Genomic DNA, 12433 nt, shown 5'->3' with positions numbered 1-12433 from the left:
ACTGCGACGTTAGCACCTGTCTACGAATGCTTCATACGATTCTTGTTTTATATGCTACACTTACAAGCATGTCAACCGCTTGTCATCACCGAAAAAATGCAAAAAAACGGGCGCCTTGCATTCCGCTACCTGTCCATCAGCGACGGCAGATCTGTGGCAAGCTCTAAGCTGTGCAGGCGCTCCGTGGCCGAGCAGCAGGAGGAGAGATGCCTTCCTTGGTGGCAGCTCCCTGCAGAGTGCCGAAGACCAGAGTGGCCGCGCCGCCGTTGTCAGTGGATGACATGCAATTGTCGAGCCACGGAGAACACGTTGCTTTGCGATGTGCACCCGCCTCGTAGCAGAAAACGCGAACAGTGGCCCTGTGGCGCAACGGATAACGCGTCTGACTACGGATCAGAAGATTCCAGGTTCGAATCCTGGCAGGGTCGGCATTTCGTTAGTTGCGGGCGCGTAGCTAGGCAGTGCATTCGAATGTCTCCACCTTCGTGGAGTGCAATGTTAATCCTGAGCATCTCGCAGCTGCATCTCGAGACGATCGCGGTAAATATCGCTTCGTGCAAGCGTCAGTCGAGCAAAGTCGAGACAAGTCAAGCTGGCAGATGCTACGCAGTTAATTAAACGGTAGGCGACGCAGACAACGCTTTTCCAAGTGTCCCATGTCACGCACCGAAGAGCGCGCATCTGTCCGCACAGCAGAGTGGCGCAGTGGAAGCGTGCTGGGCCCATAACCCAGAGGTCCGTGGATCGAAACCACGCTCTGCTAAAATTATTCTTTTTCTTGGGTGCTTCGAGCTCGATCATTAATCCTGGGGTGCGCTGATTCAGCGTCGACGGCAAACCCTGTGAGTTGTGAAACGACGACGTCGTGTGCAGAATACGAGAAACACTTCCTAAGACGCAGACTTTCTTACGATTTTTTAGCAATTACATTCCTTGATCACAACGGTAATGCTTTTTCGGGCCACACGCGCAACCTTCGCGATATAAAAATCGCATCTCCCCGGCGGGGAATCGAACCCCGGTCTCCCGCGTGACAGGCGGGGATACTAACCACTATACTACCGAGGAACACGCAGTCCTTGTCTACAGTGCACGCACATTTATGGTTCTCATGTACGCGATACATCTCAAACCTAGCGTCCCGATGCTTCCATAGTCAGCTGCTACGAAATGAAAGTATGCCCCAGGTGAGGCTCGAACTCACAACCCCGGCATTGCTCACGGCTACTGCCTTATAAGTACCGTGCGCTAACCAATTGCGCCACTGGGGCTACAGCACAGTGCTTACAGTTAGCGGTATTCACTTTGATGCCAACCTGTTGTGGCTACAGACCCGTCATACGACCGTCACCTGCGGCCATACTGCGACGTTAGCACCTGTCTACGAATGCTTCATACGATTCTTGTTTTATATGCTACACTTACAAGCATGTCAACCGCTTGTCATCACCGAAAAAATGCAAAAAAACGGGCGCCTTGCATTCCGCTACCTGTCCATCAGCGACGGCAGATCTGTGGCAAGCTCTAAGCTGTGCAGGCGCTCCGTGGCCGAGCAGCAGGAGGAGAGATGCCTTCCTTGGTGGCAGCTCCCTGCAGAGTGCCGAAGACCAGAGTGGCCGCGCCGCCGTTGTCAGTGGATGACATGCAATTGTCGAGCCACGGAGAACACGTTGCTTTGCGATGTGCACCCGCCTCGTAGCAGAAAACGCGAACAGTGGCCCTGTGGCGCAACGGATAACGCGTCTGACTACGGATCAGAAGATTCCAGGTTCGAATCCTGGCAGGGTCGGCATTTCGTTAGTTGCGGGCGCGTAGCTAGGCAGTGCATTCGAATGTCTCCACCTTCGTGGAGTGCAATGTTAATCCTGAGCATCTCGCAGCTGCATCTCGAGACGATCGCGGTAAATATCGCTTCGTGCAAGCGTCAGTCGAGCAAAGTCGAGACAAGTCAAGCTGGCAGATGCTACGCAGTTAATTAAACGGTAGGCGACGCAGACAACGCTTTTCCAAGTGTCCCATGTCACGCACCGAAGAGCGCGCATCTGTCCGCACAGCAGAGTGGCGCAGTGGAAGCGTGCTGGGCCCATAACCCAGAGGTCCGTGGATCGAAACCACGCTCTGCTAAAATTATTCTTTTTCTTGGGTGCTTCGAGCTCGATCATTAATCCTGGGGTGCGCTGATTCAGCGTCGACGGCAAACCCTGTGAGTTGTGAAACGACGACGTCGTGTGCAGAATACGAGAAACACTTCCTAAGACGCAGACTTTCTTACGATTTTTTAGCAATTACATTCCTTGATCACAACGGTAATGCTTTTTCGGGCCACACGCGCAACCTTCGCGATATAAAAATCGCATCTCCCCGGCGGGGAATCGAACCCCGCCCTCCCGCGTGACAGGCGGGGATACTAACCACTATACTACCGAGGAACACGCAGTCCTTGTCTACAGTGCACGCACATTTATGGTTCTCATGTACGCGATACATCTCAAACCTAGCGTCCCGATGCTTCCATAGTCAGCTGCTACGAAATGAAAGTATGCCCCAGGTGAGGCTCGAACTCACAACCCCGGCATTGCTCACGGCTACTGCCTTATAAGTACCGTGCGCTAACCAATTGCGCCACTGGGGCTACAGCACAGTGCTTACAGTTAGCGGTATTCACTTTGATGCCAACCTGTTGTGGCTACAGACCCGTCATACGACCGTCACCTGCGGCCATACTGCGACGTTAGCACCTGTCTACGAATGCTTCATACGATTCTTGTTTTATATGCTACACTTACAAGCATGTCAACCGCTTGTCATCACCGAAAAAATGCAAAAAAACGGGCGCCTTGCATTCCGCTACCTGTCCATCAGCGACGGCAGATCTGTGGCAAGCTCTAAGCTGTGCAGGCGCTCCGTGGCCGAGCAGCAGGAGGAGAGATGCCTTCCTTGGTGGCAGCTCCCTGCAGAGTGCCGAAGACCAGAGTGGCCGCGCCGCCGTTGTCAGTGGATGACATGCAATTGTCGAGCCACGGAGAACACGTTGCTTTGCGATGTGCACCCGCCTCGTAGCAGAAAACGCGAACAGTGGCCCTGTGGCGCAACGGATAACGCGTCTGACTACGGATCAGAAGATTCCAGGTTCGAATCCTGGCAGGGTCGGCATTTCGTTAGTTGCGGGCGCGTAGCTAGGCAGTGCATTCGAATGTCTCCACCTTCGTGGAGTGCAATGTTAATCCTGAGCATCTCGCAGCTGCATCTCGAGACGATCGCGGTAAATATCGCTTCGTGCAAGCGTCAGTCGAGCAAAGTCGAGACAAGTCAAGCTGGCAGATGCTACGCAGTTAATTAAACGGTAGGCGACGCAGACAACGCTTTTCCAAGTGTCCCATGTCACGCACCGAAGAGCGCGCATCTGTCCGCACAGCAGAGTGGCGCAGTGGAAGCGTGCTGGGCCCATAACCCAGAGGTCCGTGGATCGAAACCACGCTCTGCTAAAATTATTCTTTTTCTTGGGTGCTTCGAGCTCGATCATTAATCCTGGGGTGCGCTGATTCAGCGTCGACGGCAAACCCTGTGAGTTGTGAAACGACGACGTCGTGTGCAGAATACGAGAAACACTTCCTAAGACGCAGACTTTCTTACGATTTTTTAGCAATTACATTCCTTGATCACAACGGTAATGCTTTTTCGGGCCACACGCGCAACCTTCGCGATATAAAAATCGCATCTCCCCGGCGGGGAATCGAACCCCGGTCTCCCGCGTGACAGGCGGGGATACTAACCACTATACTACCGAGGAACACGCAGTCCTTGTCTACAGTGCACGCACATTTATGGTTCTCATGTACGCGATACATCTCAAACCTAGCGTCCCGATGCTTCCATAGTCAGCTGCTACGAAATGAAAGTATGCCCCAGGTGAGGCTCGAACTCACAACCCCGGCATTGCTCACGGCTACTGCCTTATAAGTACCGTGCGCTAACCAATTGCGCCACTGGGGCTACAGCACAGTGCTTACAGTTAGCGGTATTCACTTTGATGCCAACCTGTTGTGGCTACAGACCCGTCATACGACCGTCACCTGCGGCCATACTGCGACGTTAGCACCTGTCTACGAATGCTTCATACGATTCTTGTTTTATATGCTACACTTACAAGCATGTCAACCGCTTGTCATCACCGAAAAAATGCAAAAAAACGGGCGCCTTGCATTCCGCTACCTGTCCATCAGCGACGGCAGATCTGTGGCAAGCTCTAAGCTGCGCAGGCGCTCCGTGGCCGAGCAGCAGGAGGAGAGATGCCTTCCTTGGTGGCAGCTCCCTGCAGAGTGCCGAAGACCAGAGTGGCCGCGCCGCCGTTGTCAGTGGATGACATGCAATTGTCGAGCCACGGAGAACACGTTGCTTTGCGATGTGCACCCGCCTCGTAGCAGAAAACGCGAACAGTGGCCCTGTGGCGCAACGGATAACGCGTCTGACTACGGATCAGAAGATTCCAGGTTCGAATCCTGGCAGGGTCGGCATTTCGTTAGTTGCGGGCGCGTAGCTAGGCAGTGCATTCGAATGTCTCCACCTTCGTGGAGTGCAATGTTAATCCTGAGCATCTCGCAGCTGCATCTCGAGACGATCGCGGTAAATATCGCTTCGTGCAAGCGTCAGTCGAGCAAAGTCGAGACAAGTCAAGCTGGCAGATGCTACGCAGTTAATTAAACGGTAGGCGACGCAGACAACGCTTTTCCAAGTGTCCCATGTCACGCACCGAAGAGCGCGCATCTGTCCGCACAGCAGAGTGGCGCAGTGGAAGCGTGCTGGGCCCATAACCCAGAGGTCCGTGGATCGAAACCACGCTCTGCTAAAATTATTCTTTTTCTTGGGTGCTTCGAGCTCGATCATTAATCCTGGGGTGCGCTGATTCAGCGTCGACGGCAAACCCTGTGAGTTGTGAAACGACGACGTCGTGTGCAGAATACGAGAAACACTTCCTAAGACGCAGACTTTCTTACGATTTTTTAGCAATTACATTCCTTGATCACAACGGTAATGCTTTTTCGGGCCACACGCGCAACCTTCGCGATATAAAAATCGCATCTCCCCGGCGGGGAATCGAACCCCGGTCTCCCGCGTGACAGGCGGGGATACTAACCACTATACTACCGAGGAACACGCAGTCCTTGTCTACAGTGCACGCACATTTATGGTTCTCATGTACGCGATACATCTCAAACCTTGCGTCCCGATGCTTCCATAGTCAGCTGCTACGAAATGAAAGTATGCCCCAGGTGAGGCTCGAACTCACAACCCCGGCATTGCTCACGGCTACTGCCTTATAAGTACCGTGCGCTAACCAATTGCGCCACTGGGGCTACAGCACAGTGCTTACAGTTAGCGGTATTCACTTTGATGCCAACCTGTTGTGGCTACAGACCCGTCATACGACCGTCACCTGCGGCCATACTGCGACGTTAGCACCTGTCTACGAATGCTTCATACGATTCTTGTTTTATATGCTACACTTACAAGCATGTCAACCGCTTGTCATCACCGAAAAAATGCAAAAAAACGGGCGCCTTGCATTCCGCTACCTGTCCATCAGCGACGGCAGATCTGTGGCAAGCTCTAAGCTGTGCAGGCGCTCCGTGGCCGAGCAGCAGGAGGAGAGATGCCTTCCTTGGTGGCAGCTCCCTGCAGAGTGCCGAAGACCAGAGTGGCCGCGCCGCCGTTGTCAGTGGATGACATGCAATTGTCGAGCCACGGAGAACACGTTGCTTTGCGATGTGCACCCGCCTCGTAGCAGAAAACGCGAACAGTGGCCCTGTGGCGCAACGGATAACGCGTCTGACTACGGATCAGAAGATTCCAGGTTCGAATCCTGGCAGGGTCGGCATTTCGTTAGTTGCGGGCGCGTAGCTAGGCAGTGCATTCGAATGTCTCCACCTTCGTGGAGTGCAATGTTAATCCTGAGCATCTCGCAGCTGCATCTCGAGACGATCGCGGTAAATATCGCTTCGTGCAAGCGTCAGCGTAGCGTCAGTCGAGCAAAGTCGAGACAAGTCAAGCTGGCAGATGCTACGCAGTTAATTAAACGGTAGGCGACGCAGACAACGCTTTTCCAAGTGTCCCATGTCACGCACCGAAGAGCGCGCATCTGTCCGCACAGCAGAGTGGCGCAGTGGAAGCGTGCTGGGCCCATAACCCAGAGGTCCGTGGATCGAAACCACGCTCTGCTAAAATTATTCTTTTTCTTGGGTGCTTCGAGCTCGATCATTAATCCTGGGGTGCGCTGATTCAGCGTCGACGGCAAACCCTGTGAGTTGTGAAACGACGACGTCGTGTGCAGAATACGAGAAACACTTCCTAAGACGCAGACTTTCTTACGATTTTTTAGCAATTACATTCCTTGATCACAACGGTAATGCTTTTTCGGGCCACACGCGCAACCTTCGCGATATAAAAATCGCATCTCCCCGGCGGGGAATCGAACCCCGGTCTCCCGCGTGACAGGCGGGGATACTAACCACTATACTACCGAGGAACACGCAGTCCTTGTCTACAGTGCACGCACATTTATGGTTCTCATGTACGCGATACATCTCAAACCTAGCGTCCCGATGCTTCCATAGTCAGCTGCTACGAAATGAAAGTATGCCCCAGGTGAGGCTCGAACTCACAACCCCGGCATTGCTCACGGCTACTGCCTTATAAGTACCGTGCGCTAACCAATTGCGCCACTGGGGCTACAGCACAGTGCTTACAGTTAGCGGTATTCACTTTGATGCCAACCTGTTGTGGCTACAGACCCGTCATACGACCGTCACCTGCGGCCATACTGCGACGTTAGCACCTGTCTACGAATGCTTCATACGATTCTTGTTTTATATGCTACACTTACAAGCATGTCAACCGCTTGTCATCACCGAAAAAATGCAAAAAAACGGGCGCCTTGCATTCCGCTACCTGTCCATCAGCGACGGCAGATCTGTGGCAAGCTCTAAGCTGTGCAGGCGCTCCGTGGCCGAGCAGCAGGAGGAGAGATGCCTTCCTTGGTGGCAGCTCCCTGCAGAGTGCCGAAGACCAGAGTGGCCGCGCCGCCGTTGTCAGTGGATGACATGCAATTGTCGAGCCACGGAGAACACGTTGCTTTGCGATGTGCACCCGCCTCGTAGCAGAAAACGCGAACAGTGGCCCTGTGGCGCAACGGATAACGCGTCTGACTACGGATCAGAAGATTCCAGGTTCGAATCCTGGCAGGGTCGGCATTTCGTTAGTTGCGGGCGCGTAGCTAGGCAGTGCATTCGAATGTCTCCACCTTCGTGGAGTGCAATGTTAATCCTGAGCATCTCGCAGCTGCATCTCGAGACGATCGCGGTAAATATCGCTTCGTGCAAGCGTCAGTCGAGCAAAGTCGAGACAAGTCAAGCTGGCAGATGCTACGCAGTTAATTAAACGGTAGGCGACGCAGACAACGCTTTTCCAAGTGTCCCATGTCACGCACCGAAGAGCGCGCATCTGTCCGCACAGCAGAGTGGCGCAGTGGAAGCGTGCTGGGCCCATAACCCAGAGGTCCGTGGATCGAAACCACGCTCTGCTAAAATTATTCTTTTTCTTGGGTGCTTCGAGCTCGATCATTAATCCTGGGGTGCGCTGATTCAGCGTCGACGGCAAACCCTGTGAGTTGTGAAACGACGACGTCGTGTGCAGAATACGAGAAACACTTCCTAAGACGCAGACTTTCTTACGATTTTTTAGCAATTACATTCCTTGATCACAACGGTAATGCTTTTTCGGGCCACACGCGCAACCTTCGCGATATAAAAATCGCATCTCCCCGGCGGGGAATCGAACCCCGGTCTCCCGCGTGACAGGCGGGGATACTAACCACTATACTACCGAGGAACACGCAGTCCTTGTCTACAGTGCACGCACATTTATGGTTCTCATGTACGCGATACATCTCAAACCTAGCGTCCCGATGCTTCCATAGTCAGCTGCTACGAAATGAAAGTATGCCCCAGGTGAGGCTCGAACTCACAACCCCGGCATTGCTCACGGCTACTGCCTTATAAGTACCGTGCGCTAACCAATTGCGCCACTGGGGCTACAGCACAGTGCTTACAGTTAGCGGTATTCACTTTGATGCCAACCTGTTGTGGCTACAGACCCGTCATACGACCGTCACCTGCGGCCATACTGCGACGTTAGCACCTGTCTACGAATGCTTCATACGATTCTTGTTTTATATGCTACACTTACAAGCATGTCAACCGCTTGTCATCACCGAAAAAATGCAAAAAAACGGGCGCCTTGCATTCCGCTACCTGTCCATCAGCGACGGCAGATCTGTGGCAAGCTCTAAGCTGTGCAGGCGCTCCGTGGCCGAGCAGCAGGAGGAGAGATGCCTTCCTTGGTGGCAGCTCCCTGCAGAGTGCCGAAGACCAGAGTGGCCGCGCCGCCGTTGTCAGTGGATGACATGCAATTGTCGAGCCACGGAGAACACGTTGCTTTGCGATGTGCACCCGCCTCGTAGCAGAAAACGCGAACAGTGGCCCTGTGGCGCAACGGATAACGCGTCTGACTACGGATCAGAAGATTCCAGGTTCGAATCCTGGCAGGGTCGGCATTTCGTTAGTTGCGGGCGCGTAGCTAGGCAGTGCATTCGAATGTCTCCACCTTCGTGGAGTGCAATGTTAATCCTGAGCATCTCGCAGCTGCATCTCGAGACGATCGCGGTAAATATCGCTTCGTGCAAGCGTCAGTCGAGCAAAGTCGAGACAAGTCAAGCTGGCAGATGCTACGCAGTTAATTAAACGGTAGGCGACGCAGACAACGCTTTTCCAAGTGTCCCATGTCACGCACCGAAGAGCGCGCATCTGTCCGCACAGCAGAGTGGCGCAGTGGAAGCGTGCTGGGCCCATAACCCAGAGGTCCGTGGATCGAAACCACGCTCTGCTAAAATTATTCTTTTTCTTGGGTGCTTCGAGCTCGATCATTAATCCTGGGGTGCGCTGATTCAGCGTCGACGGCAAACCCTGTGAGTTGTGAAACGACGACGTCGTGTGCAGAATACGAGAAACACTTCCTAAGACGCAGACTTTCTTACGATTTTTTAGCAATTACATTCCTTGATCACAACGGTAATGCTTTTTCGGGCCACACGCGCAACCTTCGCGATATAAAAATCGCATCTCCCCGGCGGGGAATCGAACCCCGGTCTCCCGCGTGACAGGCGGGGATACTAACCACTATACTACCGAGGAACACGCAGTCCTTGTCTACAGTGCACGCACATTTATGGTTCTCATGTACGCGATACATCTCAAACCTAGCGTCCCGATGCTTCCATAGTCAGCTGCTACGAAATGAAAGTATGCCCCAGGTGAGGCTCGAACTCACAACCCCGGCATTGCTCACGGCTACTGCCTTATAAGTACCGTGCGCTAACCAATTGCGCCACTGGGGCTACAGCACAGTGCTTACAGTTAGCGGTATTCACTTTGATGCCAACCTGTTGTGGCTACAGACCCGTCATACGACCGTCACCTGCGGCCATACTGCGACGTTAGCACCTGTCTACGAATGCTTCATACGATTCTTGTTTTATATGCTACACTTACAAGCATGTCAACCGCTTGTCATCACCGAAAAAATGCAAAAAAACGGGCGCCTTGCATTCCGCTACCTGTCCATCAGCGACGGCAGATCTGTGGCAAGCTCTAAGCTGTGCAGGCGCTCCGTGGCCGAGCAGCAGGAGGAGAGATGCCTTCCTTGGTGGCAGCTCCCTGCAGAGTGCCGAAGACCAGAGTGGCCGCGCCGCCGTTGTCAGTGGATGACATGCAATTGTCGAGCCACGGAGAACACGTTGCTTTGCGATGTGCACCCGCCTCGTAGCAGAAAACGCGAACAGTGGCCCTGTGGCGCAACGGATAACGCGTCTGACTACGGATCAGAAGATTCCAGGTTCGAATCCTGGCAGGGTCGGCATTTCGTTAGTTGCGGGCGCGTAGCTAGGCAGTGCATTCGAATGTCTCCACCTTCGTGGAGTGCAATGTTAATCCTGAGCATCTCGCAGCTGCATCTCGAGACGATCGCGGTAAATATCGCTTCGTGCAAGCGTCAGCGTAGCGTCAGTCGAGCAAAGTCGAGACAAGTCAAGCTGGCAGATGCTACGCAGTTAATTAAACGGTAGGCGACGCAGACAACGCTTTTCCAAGTGTCCCATGTCACGCACCGAAGAGCGCGCATCTGTCCGCACAGCAGAGTGGCGCAGTGGAAGCGTGCTGGGCCCATAACCCAGAGGTCCGTGGATCGAAACCACGCTCTGCTAAAATTATTCTTTTTCTTGGGTGCTTCGAGCTCGATCATTAATCCTGGGGTGCGCTGATTCAGCGTCGACGGCAAACCCTGTGAGTTGTGAAACGACGACGTCGTGTGCAGAATACGAGAAACACTTCCTAAGACGCAGACTTTCTTACGATTTTTTAGCAATTACATTCCTTGATCACAACGGTAATGCTTTTTCGGGCCACACGCGCAACCTTCGCGATATAAAAATCGCATCTCCCCGGCGGGGAATCGAACCCCGGTCTCCCGCGTGACAGGCGGGGATACTAACCACTATACTACCGAGGAACACGCAGTCCTTGTCTACAGTGCACGCACATTTATGGTTCTCATGTATGCGATACATCTCAAACCTAGCGTCCCGATGCTTCCATAGTCAGCTGCTACGAAATGAAAGTATGCCCCAGGTGAGGCTCGAACTCACAACCCCGGCATTGCTCACGGCTACTGCCTTATAAGTACCGTGCGCTAACCAATTGCGCCACTGGGGCTACAGCACAGTGCTTACAGTTAGCGGTATTCACTTTGATGCCAACCTGTTGTGGCTACAGACCCGTCATACGACCGTCACCTGCGGCCATACTGCGACGTTAGCACCTGTCTACGAATGCTTCATACGATTCTTGTTTTATATGCTACACTTACAAGCATGTCAACCGCTTGTCATCACCGAAAAAATGCAAAAAAACGGGCGCCTTGCATTCCGCTACCTGTCCATCAGCGACGGCAGATCTGTGGCAAGCTCTAAGCTGTGCAGGCGCTCCGTGGCCGAGCAGCAGGAGGAGAGATGCCTTCCTTGGTGGCAGCTCCCTGCAGAGTGCCGAAGACCAGAGTGGCCGCGCCGCCGTTGTCAGTGGATGACATGCAATTGTCGAGCCACGGAGAACACGTTGCTTTGCGATGTGCACCCGCCTCGTAGCAGAAAACGCGAACAGTGGCCCTGTGGCGCAACGGATAACGCGTCTGACTACGGATCAGAAGATTCCAGGTTCGAATTCTGGCAGGGTCGGCATTTCGTTAGTTGCGGGCGCGTAGCTAGGCAGTGCATTCGAATGTCTCCACCTTCGTGGAGTGCAATGTTAATCCTGAGCATCTCGCAGCTGCATCTCGAGACGATCGCGGTAAATATCGCTTCGTGCAAGCGTCAGCGTAGCGTCAGTCGAGCAAAGTCGAGACAAGTCAAGCTGGCAGATGCTACGCAGTTAATTAAACGGTAGGCGACGCAGACAACGCTTTTCCAAGTGTCCCATGTCACGCACCGAAGAGCGCGCATCTGTCCGCACAGCAGAGTGGCGCAGTGGAAGCGTGCTGGGCCCATAACCCAGAGGTCCGTGGATCGAAACCACGCTCTGCTAAAATTATTCTTTTTCTTGGGTGCTTCGAGCTCGATCATTAATCCTGGGGTGCGCTGATTCAGCGTCGACGGCAAACCCTGTGAGTTGTGAAACGACGACGTCGTGTGCAGAATACGAGAAACACTTCCTAAGACGCAGACTTTCTTACGATTTTTTAGCAATTACATTCCTTGATCACAACGGTAATGCTTTTTCGGGCCACACGCGCAACCTTCGCGATATAAAAATCGCATCTCCCCGGCGGGGAATCGAACCCCGGTCTCCCGCGTGACAGGCGGGGATACTAACCACTATACTACCGAGGAACACGCAGTCCTTGTCTACAGTGCACGCACATTTATGGTTCTCATGTACGCGATACATCTCAAACCTAGCGTCCCGATGCTTCCATAGTCAGCTGCTACGAAATGAAAGTATGCCCCAGGTGAGGCTCGAACTCACAACCCCGGCATTGCTCACGGCTACTGCCTTATAAGTACCGTGCGCTAACCAATTGCGCCACTGGGGCTACAGCACAGTGCTTACAGTTAGCGGTATTCACTTTGATGCCAACCTGTTGTGGCTACAGACCCGTCATACGACCGTCACCTGCGGCCATACTGCGACGTTAGCACCTGTCTACGAATGCTTCATACGATTCTTGTTTTATATGCTACACTTACAAGCATGTCAACCGCTTGTCATCACCGAAAAAATGCAAAAAAACGGGCGCCTTGCATTCCGCTACCTGTCCATCAGCGACGGCAGAT

General features: G+C 53.4%; 27 non-coding genes across 27 annotated transcripts; 9 read left to right on the top strand and 18 right to left on the bottom strand.

Moving 5' to 3' along the window:
* Window positions 1–355: 355 nt before the first annotated feature.
* Window positions 356–428, top strand: Trnar-acg. Its single transcript has one exon. It is a non-coding gene; the product is annotated as a tRNA-Arg (tRNA).
* A 568-nt stretch (window positions 429–996) lies between these two features.
* On the bottom strand, window positions 997–1068 carry Trnad-guc. The gene has a single exon. It is a non-coding gene; the product is annotated as a tRNA-Asp (tRNA).
* A 111-nt stretch (window positions 1069–1179) lies between these two features.
* Window positions 1180–1271, bottom strand: Trnai-uau. Its single transcript is given in 2 exon segments — window positions 1180–1215; window positions 1234–1271. It is a non-coding gene; the product is annotated as a tRNA-Ile (tRNA).
* Window positions 1272–1716: 445 nt separating this feature from the next.
* On the top strand, window positions 1717–1789 carry Trnar-acg. The gene has a single exon. It is a non-coding gene; the product is annotated as a tRNA-Arg (tRNA).
* A 568-nt stretch (window positions 1790–2357) lies between these two features.
* Window positions 2358–2429, bottom strand: Trnad-guc. Its single transcript has one exon. It is a non-coding gene; the product is annotated as a tRNA-Asp (tRNA).
* A 111-nt stretch (window positions 2430–2540) lies between these two features.
* Window positions 2541–2632, bottom strand: Trnai-uau. The gene is given in 2 exon segments: window positions 2541–2576; window positions 2595–2632. It is a non-coding gene; the product is annotated as a tRNA-Ile (tRNA).
* A 445-nt stretch (window positions 2633–3077) lies between these two features.
* On the top strand, window positions 3078–3150 carry Trnar-acg. Its single transcript has one exon. It is a non-coding gene; the product is annotated as a tRNA-Arg (tRNA).
* Window positions 3151–3718: 568 nt separating this feature from the next.
* Trnad-guc lies at window positions 3719–3790 on the bottom strand. Its single transcript has one exon. It is a non-coding gene; the product is annotated as a tRNA-Asp (tRNA).
* Window positions 3791–3901: 111 nt separating this feature from the next.
* Window positions 3902–3993, bottom strand: Trnai-uau. The gene is given in 2 exon segments: window positions 3902–3937; window positions 3956–3993. It is a non-coding gene; the product is annotated as a tRNA-Ile (tRNA).
* A 445-nt stretch (window positions 3994–4438) lies between these two features.
* On the top strand, window positions 4439–4511 carry Trnar-acg. Its single transcript has one exon. It is a non-coding gene; the product is annotated as a tRNA-Arg (tRNA).
* Window positions 4512–5079: 568 nt separating this feature from the next.
* On the bottom strand, window positions 5080–5151 carry Trnad-guc. The gene has a single exon. It is a non-coding gene; the product is annotated as a tRNA-Asp (tRNA).
* A 111-nt stretch (window positions 5152–5262) lies between these two features.
* On the bottom strand, window positions 5263–5354 carry Trnai-uau. The gene is given in 2 exon segments: window positions 5263–5298; window positions 5317–5354. It is a non-coding gene; the product is annotated as a tRNA-Ile (tRNA).
* Window positions 5355–5799: 445 nt separating this feature from the next.
* On the top strand, window positions 5800–5872 carry Trnar-acg. Its single transcript has one exon. It is a non-coding gene; the product is annotated as a tRNA-Arg (tRNA).
* A 579-nt stretch (window positions 5873–6451) lies between these two features.
* Window positions 6452–6523, bottom strand: Trnad-guc. The gene has a single exon. It is a non-coding gene; the product is annotated as a tRNA-Asp (tRNA).
* Window positions 6524–6634: 111 nt separating this feature from the next.
* On the bottom strand, window positions 6635–6726 carry Trnai-uau. Its single transcript is given in 2 exon segments — window positions 6635–6670; window positions 6689–6726. It is a non-coding gene; the product is annotated as a tRNA-Ile (tRNA).
* Window positions 6727–7171: 445 nt separating this feature from the next.
* Window positions 7172–7244, top strand: Trnar-acg. Its single transcript has one exon. It is a non-coding gene; the product is annotated as a tRNA-Arg (tRNA).
* Window positions 7245–7812: 568 nt separating this feature from the next.
* Trnad-guc lies at window positions 7813–7884 on the bottom strand. The gene has a single exon. It is a non-coding gene; the product is annotated as a tRNA-Asp (tRNA).
* A 111-nt stretch (window positions 7885–7995) lies between these two features.
* Trnai-uau lies at window positions 7996–8087 on the bottom strand. Its single transcript is given in 2 exon segments — window positions 7996–8031; window positions 8050–8087. It is a non-coding gene; the product is annotated as a tRNA-Ile (tRNA).
* Window positions 8088–8532: 445 nt separating this feature from the next.
* On the top strand, window positions 8533–8605 carry Trnar-acg. Its single transcript has one exon. It is a non-coding gene; the product is annotated as a tRNA-Arg (tRNA).
* A 568-nt stretch (window positions 8606–9173) lies between these two features.
* On the bottom strand, window positions 9174–9245 carry Trnad-guc. The gene has a single exon. It is a non-coding gene; the product is annotated as a tRNA-Asp (tRNA).
* A 111-nt stretch (window positions 9246–9356) lies between these two features.
* Trnai-uau lies at window positions 9357–9448 on the bottom strand. Its single transcript is given in 2 exon segments — window positions 9357–9392; window positions 9411–9448. It is a non-coding gene; the product is annotated as a tRNA-Ile (tRNA).
* Window positions 9449–9893: 445 nt separating this feature from the next.
* Window positions 9894–9966, top strand: Trnar-acg. Its single transcript has one exon. It is a non-coding gene; the product is annotated as a tRNA-Arg (tRNA).
* A 579-nt stretch (window positions 9967–10545) lies between these two features.
* Window positions 10546–10617, bottom strand: Trnad-guc. The gene has a single exon. It is a non-coding gene; the product is annotated as a tRNA-Asp (tRNA).
* A 111-nt stretch (window positions 10618–10728) lies between these two features.
* On the bottom strand, window positions 10729–10820 carry Trnai-uau. The gene is given in 2 exon segments: window positions 10729–10764; window positions 10783–10820. It is a non-coding gene; the product is annotated as a tRNA-Ile (tRNA).
* Window positions 10821–11265: 445 nt separating this feature from the next.
* Window positions 11266–11338, top strand: Trnar-acg. Its single transcript has one exon. It is a non-coding gene; the product is annotated as a tRNA-Arg (tRNA).
* Window positions 11339–11917: 579 nt separating this feature from the next.
* Window positions 11918–11989, bottom strand: Trnad-guc. The gene has a single exon. It is a non-coding gene; the product is annotated as a tRNA-Asp (tRNA).
* A 111-nt stretch (window positions 11990–12100) lies between these two features.
* Trnai-uau lies at window positions 12101–12192 on the bottom strand. The gene is given in 2 exon segments: window positions 12101–12136; window positions 12155–12192. It is a non-coding gene; the product is annotated as a tRNA-Ile (tRNA).
* Between the last annotated feature and the right edge of the window lie 241 nt (window positions 12193–12433).

The sequence above is a fragment of the Schistocerca piceifrons genome, unplaced genomic scaffold (genome assembly GCF_021461385.2).
Source record: "Schistocerca piceifrons isolate TAMUIC-IGC-003096 unplaced genomic scaffold, iqSchPice1.1 HiC_scaffold_1684, whole genome shotgun sequence".
Classification (NCBI taxonomy): Eukaryota; Metazoa; Arthropoda; class Insecta; order Orthoptera; family Acrididae; genus Schistocerca; species Schistocerca piceifrons.
The sequence above is the reverse complement of the archived record's forward strand: the minus strand, read 5'-3'. Positions and strand labels throughout refer to the sequence as shown.